The 9,695-nt window shown below is 39.8% G+C and overlaps 1 pseudogene; it reads left to right on the top strand.

The window, feature by feature from the left end:
* The first annotated feature begins 5,733 nt into the window (after nt 1-5,733).
* On the top strand, nt 5,734-6,600 carry LOC120434358 (annotated as a pseudogene).
* Nucleotides 6,601-9,695: the final 3,095 nt, after the last annotated feature.

Genomic DNA, 9,695 nt, shown 5'->3' with positions numbered 1-9,695 from the left:
GCGATTTTCCTTACTGAGGAGTTGGCAACAGTGCTTGCACATATTTATTACAGATGCATTGAAGCTAATCGAGATATTTACTGTCAATCTGTGGCTGTGATTAATCACTTTACTGGAAACTTTATTAACTAGTAACTTCATCAATCATGACAGAAGCTATTTCTGTCCCAACATCCTTCTTAGGCCCTGGGCCCATTTTTGGACATTTTAGTTTTTCAGTTAAAAGTCATTTGCACTGTGTTGAATGGAATATAGCCAAATTCTCTAAAAAAAAGTTTGGTATAATTTTATTTCAAAATTCAAGTCTGACTTCCTTAAATTAGCTTCAGTGGCTAAGCTAACAATACACATCCTCTAAGAGCCCTAGTGGCCGTTTTGGGCCCATTGAAACCCATTATAAACGCTATTTTTCATTCCACGATCATTAGAACTAATTGTACTCGCATCCTCCAAGCTTTGGTGACATTTTGGAGTCCGGGCCTTAAAATTGTAATTTTTTTTATTTGTCCACCAGGTGACGCCCTTTTTTCATTTTTGAGGATCCTACAAAGGAAGGCCAAAAATTCAGGTTTTGAGCGTGTCTTTCTGCTTTAAAAAGTGGGAAAAAAAGAGTGCTGTGTGTCACTATCGATGACATTTATATTTTTTAAAAAATATAAAGGTCTTTATGCCTAAAAAAAGAAAAAAATACACAAACACACTTTTTTTCTTCAAATGTATTCAAAAGCTTTCAAAAGTATTTTCTCTCAGACGGCCACACTGCAATACGAACAAATTAAATATAAAAGCATGGACCAAAAGCAAATTAAATTTTATTTTTGCCTTCAAAATGATTGCAGTTGAATGACCTGAATGACCCGGAAATGCATTGATGGAAAGCTAACAAACTGCTTTGTAAATACACGGCATTGAGCAGAAAATGGGGCTTCTGTCATCTCACACTGTCAGTCGATCATGTAGAGACACCAATTATCTGCAAATTGTGAGCGAAGGGGAGACCAATGGAGAGAGCCACAGGATGATTTTGACAAATTCACGGACAATGACGAGGCTCCGGAAGCAGGTGGAGCTGGACTCGTCGTGCGTCAAATGCGCACAGTGAACGCTCCGCTCATGCTCCGCTCATGCTCCGCTCATGCTCCGCTCATGCTTTCTGAGGCACGAAAAATGGTGACCCAGATAGCAAGACGACATTGAATCTATGTTGATTTTTCATCCGAACCATCGTATATGGTCGGGGTTGAAATGCCAATGTTGTAACAACATTGAAATACTGTGGTAAACCGACGGTCTTACTATAGAGACGTTGTAACGATGTTGATTCACCGTTGTTTTTTTGTCATTGATATTTGATCTATTTGTAGTCGACCAGGTGACAACAACAACGTCGAGAAAACGTCTATTTATAGTTGACGATCATTCGCCCGGTCACCATCAAAACCATCGATTTGTAGTTGAGCATTAAATTGCACTGCAACTGATCGGGTATAAAGTACCAGAGAAAGTAGATTTATTGTTCATTTGTTATCAATGACTTGGTCTAGTTCACCAGCTTTAAAAAATCATGTCTACGTGCAATTTATGTATAGTTGACCGGAAATTAAAGCAGCGATCACTTGGACTATTCCGCAGCACCCCTCTCACATTGGTACATCCCCAGGTATTCATTGTCTTCTACAGTAGCGGGACATTTGATTTACTCTCAGCGGAATTGACCGGAGAAGGCATCAGTTCATGCACTGCACTGGCCTGCACCACGATTAGTATAAGGTAAGAATGAATGATTTTTTTTTCCTACTCGTTATTTCCATGTTTGCATTTGAATAACAGTAAAAAAAACTCGTTACCCAGATAGCAAGGAAACATTGAAACAATGTTGAGTCAATATCAGGCGACGTCATTGAAGCAACGTTGAAGTGTGACGTTGACCCAACGTCACTCTTGCACCCATTTTTAACGTTGAAACAACGTCAGGTTTTGATGTTGAATCAATGTTGAAACCTGACATTGATTCGACGTTATATTTTCGAATACTGTTGACATTGAAACAATGTCAGATTCTGATATTGAAACACTGTTGAGCTGACCATCTCATAAAATGTGTCTATAGGTGAGACGCTTTGCGTTGATTGGTGCTGCTGGACCACACTGGAGGTGCGAGTCCGCCGTGTAATGGTTTATGCCATTACAAAGGAGCTGGCCTCTGTACTCAACTGGGCAGGAAAAAAAACCAAGGACCAGACAAAGCAAAAAGGGCATTTAAAGAGACAGCGCTGTGCAGATGCATATTTGGTAAGTTTTACTGTTTATTGTAGTTTTATGAGCCTAAAGTGAACAATAAAGGATCAATTGATGTGCTGGGTGCGTTTCACATTTCCTATTTTTTTTTTGCTATATTACTTTGTCTTTCTTAATAACAAGACTTTCATGTCCGGTTAATCTGGAGATGGAGTCTTTGGTCTTGACTTGTTTTGTCCTCGGGTTGTACACTTTGTACAGCCCGAGGACCCTATGTTTTTTTTTTTCTTTTCTTTTTTTAAAGGATACACGGCACACCATGCTAAGACATATCACATTTTCAGCTTATAGCTCTTTGGGAATCAAATGCAGCAGTTTGCTGATTTCCGCCTGGTGACTTTCATGTTTATCAGCCTAGGAGTTTACATACTTTCTCCCTGCTGAAGACAATTAACAAGAGCTTATTCATGTGCTCTAATTCCCTTTTTTTTGTCTTTGTTTTTTTTTTGTATGTGTGTGTGTGTCTATTTTTGTCCTAGATGGCCTGGCGCAGCAGGTAGGGGCAAACTCTATGTCTGAGTTGGTCTTTGCTTAAGCAGTCCAGAAATGGCTCAGATATGCTCCAGATCGCACGTGGTGGCGCAAGAGGACACACATCATCCATCCCCATCCCGGAGTAAATAATAAAAAGTGACGTGAAACATAGAAATGTAAATAGGAAACTTTGTCTTTTAATAAAGTATTTTGCAAATGATACATGTCTATTGATCTTTTTTGTTTTTTTGTTTTTTTTCAATAAAAAGCAACTGTGCAAAAGAGGTGGAAAATTAACACCATAGCTCAACAGTGTTTCAATATCAGAATCTGACATTGTTTCAATGTCAACAGTATTCGAAAATATAACGTCGAATCAATGTCAGGTTTCAACATTGATTCAACATCAAAACCTGACGTTGTTTCAACGTTAAAAATGGGTGCAAGAGTGACGTTGGGTCAACGTCACACTTCAACGTTGCTTCAATGACGTCGCCTGATATTGACTCAACATTGTTTCAATGTGTCCTTGCTATCTGGGGATGTTTTGTTTGAAAAAGTGAAAAATAACTATCGCTACATTACCATTGCGTTTGATGGTTAAAACAAAAATGTATATTTTTAAATTAGAACGCGGGAGTTTGACATCACGACGACTTCCTTCCCGTATAGCTTTGTTTACTCCCTGTGGCTAATCCTGGTGCAATCGCCATGATTTCCTCGTATAAAATCGTCTAGTTTTATAGTAAACGACAACAGATCACTTCTAAACGTCGGTGATACGGTTGCACATCTAATCTTTGGACACTTTTAAACCCGACCGACCCTGTCTGCCTGCACGACCGCGGCCATGGAGCTAATCCAGCGCACAGGCTCCGGTGAGTAAAAAGCGCTCGGTTCTTTGTTTTGATATATTTCAGTGCGTTGTGCTTGTATTAGTCTGCATGTGACAAAAAAAGAAGAATGAATCTTTCTTGCTATCGTGCTATGTGACCTGCCGTGCCAAATTAAATGTTGGAAAATGTTTTCCCAGCTACTGGGACCGGAGACTGCCCTGGCGCCGCTCGCTTCTGCAGTCCCGCGGGGCAGCTGCCTCCGCCGGATGCACAACTTTCCCGATTCCCAGCAACATGCAAATGTTTATGTTCATCCTTGTAAAATAATAAGTGCTAATAAGCAGTTAACATAATCAAAAAGTGAAAACATGATCACCATTATATTACATTTACTGTGCTCCTAGAAAAAAAAAGTTATAGCGGGGACCCAACCACTATGCCCCGCTGCTCCTCGAGACAGACCCGGGATAGGCAGACTCCTCCCCGGGGTGCTGCAGCAGCTTGGCCGGCTGCTCGGGCGGGACCATTTTCTGCCCTTAGGGCTTTTAGAGGGTGCATTTTTTAAAATCAACGGAAAATTATATATTTGTTTTCACGTGATATCGGACGTGTGTGATGTGGACACGGGGACCCAACCAGTATGCCCCGCGGCTGATCGAGACAGACCCGCGGGAGGAAGGCTGCCTCTCCCGGGGTGCGGCAGCAGGCTGCTCGGGCGGGACCATTTTCTGCTCCTTGGAAAAAAAATAAAAGTGGATCGAAATGAATGTTGGTGCCAATCTTTGGTCCATCTAAAGGCCTAATTATCCACAGGTTTCTGTAAAAGCGTACGTAGGCTGCCATGACAGACCACTGCTTCCGTTGTCCGGTTTTATACTTCCGGTTACTCAAAGCCGGAGCCAGCGTTCAGTCGTTGCTAGCAACAAGATCAGTTACTTTGTGCTGTAATAAGTGGCTTTACCTGTTCGAGGATGAGCTCGGGTTCAACGTGTGCTGTTGTCGGCCCCACAATAATTCAAGAAAACTGAAAAATGCATTAGAAACATTTTGCCTTGAGCATCAACAACTTAGAAAGGCCTGTCCGTGCCCACCGCCCTACGCACTGCACTCTATGCCGCGGAAGGAGGATCGGAAACTAGCGTGGCTGGCAGCTTTAAGACTCAAACACCCTCCAAAGAGAGTTTATGTTTGCTCCTTTCATTTTATCGACAAAAGCCCACAGAGCTACACCCGACCGGAGCTTTATCTGGGCTATGACCGACCCCCACCAAAGAAAAGAAGAAAGCTCACTCGGACTACTTTGAGTGTGACAGCTTCCAGTGATACGAACAACACAGAATCTGTACCCGGTAAGTGAAAGTGTAAATGTGGTTTGCCACCGTTTCGGATTTTAATCACGCAATTCTTTACTTTTACTAAATAATAGCCTATGGTGAATGGCGTTAGTATCAGCACTAGCTGGTTATTAGCAGCAAAGTCTCAATTTTAACGAAAGTTTACACCCGTGGTTAGTAATTAACACCAGCCGCATGCTGCCAAAACTACATATGGCTTCATTTAATTGTCCCAGAGAGATTAGCCCCAAGGGCTGTAAAAGTCTTAGGTTTGTGTTTTCTCAGGTTTGTTTATAAAGAACTTGTTTTTTCAAGTAAAAACTCAAGAAACTCATGTCAAAAACTGAAAACTCAAGTAAAAACGTTAAAGGCAACCTTTGCAAAAATACCAACATTTGTGACTATTTTTTTAGAATGAAAAATAAAATCTAATCACAGTAATTGAATAAAATTGTGACTAATTTTTACGGGACTTAAGAACATTGTATGTTGACATTTATGATTTTGCATTTGTGTGAAAGAATGTAGAATGAGAAATGTCACTCAAAAATATAATAAGCTAAGTGACACTTTACAGTTTCTCTTATGCTAACAGTTTGAGTGTACATCTGATCATATTTTTGTCTTATTCAGACTCCACAGTGTTACGTTCAGTGGAATTAGACCAGGCCAGCATCTCCACACAACCCCCTGAGCCACATCTGCTCTCAGTCCACACACAGTGGGAGGATCCTTCGCAACAAGACCATCAATACTGCAACAGGTCTCGCAGAAAAGATGTGCAGGATAAGATGACTCAGTGTGATGAAGTTGCATATTTCATTCTTCAAAATGATGCAGACGCTTTGCTGTACACTGGGATAGCCTTACAAACGTTTAACACACTTGTGTCGACACTGGAAGGATATGACAACAATGAATTTACAGTGCTTGTCCGAGATCAAGTCCTCATGACACTTATGATATTAAAGAGTAACCGTGTAATAGGTGACCTAAGCCGCCAGTTTCATATATCACAAAGCATGGCCAGCAAGATCATCTCACACTAGTTAGACAAGCTGGAGGAAGTTCTCCGACCATTAATTCCATGGCTGCCAAAAGAAACTATTCAAGCAACTATGCCTGAAGCCTTCAAGAAGACCTTTCCAAATGCTACATGCATTATAGACTGCAGTGAGACCCTTTTACAGAAACCCAGAAATCTGGGCTCAAGAGGGGAATCATACAGCCATTATTATTCACACAACACAGTCAAATATTTGGTTGCTGTTGCACCATGTGGACTAATCATGTTTGTGTCTGCTGCATATGGCGGCCGATGTAGTGACAAATTTATCACAATGGACTCTGGAATATTAACATACCTAAAACCTGGTGATGAAGTCATGGCAGATAGAGGTTTTACAATTAAAGACTTACTCTTTGAGAGAAAAGTTAGATTAGTAATACCCGCTTTCACAAAAAAACGTAGACAGCTAACTGAGGAACAGGTAACATACACACGTCGGATTGCAAATGTAAGAATCCATGTTGAAAGAGCAATCAGACGCTTGAAAGTCTACAAAATACTTTCACAAATTGTTCCTATAAGCATGGCTCCTAAAGTAGACAAGATACTGAGAATATGTGCTGCTCTAGTGAACTTAACTCATTCGTGATACACAATAATTGTGTATGTTATGAACAATTGTGGACTCGGGGATATTAAGATGTTTACTCAGGACATCAAGTTGTGTAGTGTAATGTAATTATTTTAAAGTTAAAATTTGATGTACATATATGTAGAGAGTAAATAATTGCCTTTTTTATCTTCTGTTCTAGAAGAAAGGTTATGTGATACAGTACAGATATGTATGTGTATATATATATATATATATATATATATATATATATATATATATATATATATATATATATATATGATAGAGAGAGATAGAGATGTGTGTGTATATATAGGTGTGTGTGTATATATATAAAAATTGCAATCAATTGAACACTTTTTTATGCAACCACAATGTGATAAGTTCTTCAAATGAAAAAAAATGTTTTTCTCAAATCTACAATAATAGTTGTGCATTCTTGACATTTTTTTGTGTTGGAAGATTACAGAAATACAGAACTATTCACAACATTTATTGTTGTCAGTTTGTCATTCATTTCCCACTATATGTTACAACTATGTACATTTTAGTTGTATTGAAATATTTAACAGATTTCATATTGAATGTCTCCTTTCATTCACAAGACAGAGACCAAACTCTGCAGACATGTTGGTGTCTGACTGTCCCATTTATAGTTGTAACATGCATTAAACCTTGCCCATTATCTTCAAGTATCTCTCATTTAACTGAAACCGTCCTGCTGCATACTCCTCTACAAGTCGAGGTAAGAAATATGAGAAGTAAAACCCTCTCAAGTGCTTTACTTGTTCCTTTACAAATGCTTCATCATATTGCACTGTAAATGAAACATGCTCACTAGGTGTCCAGATCACAAGTGTGGCAGTCTTGAGCCCTGTGCAAAACATTGTAAGTTGCACTTGCATGTAATAGCCTCTGCTGCCAGTTTTCTGCAGCTGCAGTTCTTCATCTACCAGTTTGATATCGCTGCATTTTGGGGTAAGCTGCTCCGTGAGTGAAGGATAAGTCGGCACAGGACATTTTATTTCTAGAAGCACATCTGAGTCAATGACCCCGTCAGGACTCGCAGAGAGCCATGGCTCCTGGATGCTGATAACACTACCCATGTGACGGATGTTCATACCCTGTTCTTTCAGCTGATGACAAGCTCTAACTTCATTTTCTTTACCATAGTTTGTTTCATAATTCCCACGAAAGGAAGGGTACATGTGCTCAGATAAAAATTTGTCATTTTTTGTGGTGGCACGTACTGGAACTTTTTTAGCGGAGCTTGCTGTAAGTCTGATTTTCCTGCAGTTGTGCCACAAATCAGATGCACTTTGCTCTTTTCTTTCTTCTTGTAATTGTTCTGCTTGCTCTTCAGAAACTTGAATGTATGCCTGGTAGAATGCCCTGCATGGATTGCAGCTTAGTTTGTAACTGTGTGCTTGGTGTGGCTGAAAAAATTGCTCATCAACTTTACTGTTGCGGTGAGGACCTGCAGATGGCGAGGCATTGTAACACTTTCCAATTAATGTGTTCTTGAGGAGGAAAAGTGGCTTCACTGGTGCTTTGCTAACACTGTCAATAAAGTCTTGATGTGTAAGGTGATATGGTGTGTTAGGGAGAGATTGTGTCACTGCAGTCCGGGAGTTCACATCGTACTGCTGCTCTGTCCTGTGATGTCTGAAGTTTATCTGGCTTAGACGTTTAGGTTCAAGGTTCTTTGCTGTCCCTGCATTCCACCTGCGCGCTGCTCGTCTGTACACGCAAGCCCTGTCTTTCCACTGATCACAGCATTCTGCACCTGTAACAAACAATAGTTTTTTCTCACTGTCAATACTCAAGATTTAACATAATGAGGAAATTTACACTAACAAAAGCAGTACACGATCGGTGTCCTGCATGTTATAGATATGACCCTGGGTCAATACACCTGAATCATATCCAAAACAGATATAAACACTGGCAAAGTCACCCATATTATCTATTTCATATTAATAGTCAGTTACTTTTTGATGCAGAAATATACATCCACAGTCTAATTTTTTTCAAAGTAGTGTGTGTGTACAAATATATATATAAACAAACATGTATTATACTACCCTGTGTCACTTCTTATAACTATAGTTTTTCTTGTCTTGTAAATTTGCCCTTAATGTGCAGACTTTTATTTTTTTTTTATATATTTTATCTTCGTGTGATTGTACAGCATACAGCCCACACAAAGTTAACGAGTGGCTTTCACATGTAAACAGTGCTCCACTTAATACTTGGCTAGATGGCAGTAGCGTGACTCCTTAATCACAGCCTTTGACCAGTTTCTGTTTCAGTGATTTAAACATTGTGATATCCAGATAAGTGATATACCTTCCACAGAATAGCAGCCGCATGACTACATGATCTCCCTAATCTCCCTAATCCGGCGATACAGGAACAGCCGACTGTCTCCACTACTCCACTTTCTCTTAGCATTACCCATGCTAAGTGTTTCGCTTGATTAATGCTCTGGCTCGGCTCTACAGCTGCTTTAAGAAAAATAAAGTCGCCTTGTTTGTTGAGCAGTACTTTTTCAATTTTGTTGCTGTGCAGGTAATTATACGCCTCGGTGCTCTTGTAATTACGTAATTCCTCGCCATCAACGCCTTCGGAAAATACAAGGTAATTAATAATGTCGATGTAGCTAACATCGGGCCATAGTTTCATGTCATCTACCCACTCCGTGAGAAGTGACGGGTGAGGCACTGCAAGTGAACTGTCCTCGCTGCTTTTTAAAACATCTCTACTGTGTATCCACCTTCGATGTGTTGCCATTTACTCCAGGTAAAAGAAACTGCAGTGAGAGAAATCTTTATCAACAGTGAAGGTGTAACCCCGCAACTGTCAACAACAGCGCAAGCGGAAGTAAAAAACCGGCTTCCGCTATGAATCGGGGTAATGGCGCGAACTCAGAAATACTGTGGATAATAACAAACGAATATTACTTCAAATGTTTTTTTTGGAAAATATTTAGTTTTTTTGTTTTTTGGGGCTAAAAAAACAGGGCGCTCATGTAATAAACCTGGGATTTAAAGGGTTAAAACAACGAAAATATAATTAAAACTTTATATGAATATTTCAGGGAGAAGTAGTTT

Source organism: Oreochromis aureus, linkage group 3, assembly GCF_013358895.1.
Source record: "Oreochromis aureus strain Israel breed Guangdong linkage group 3, ZZ_aureus, whole genome shotgun sequence".
NCBI lineage: Eukaryota > Metazoa > Chordata > Actinopteri > Cichliformes > Cichlidae > Oreochromis > Oreochromis aureus.
Note: the sequence above shows the minus strand (reverse complement) of the source record. Positions and strands in the feature narration are given on the sequence as shown.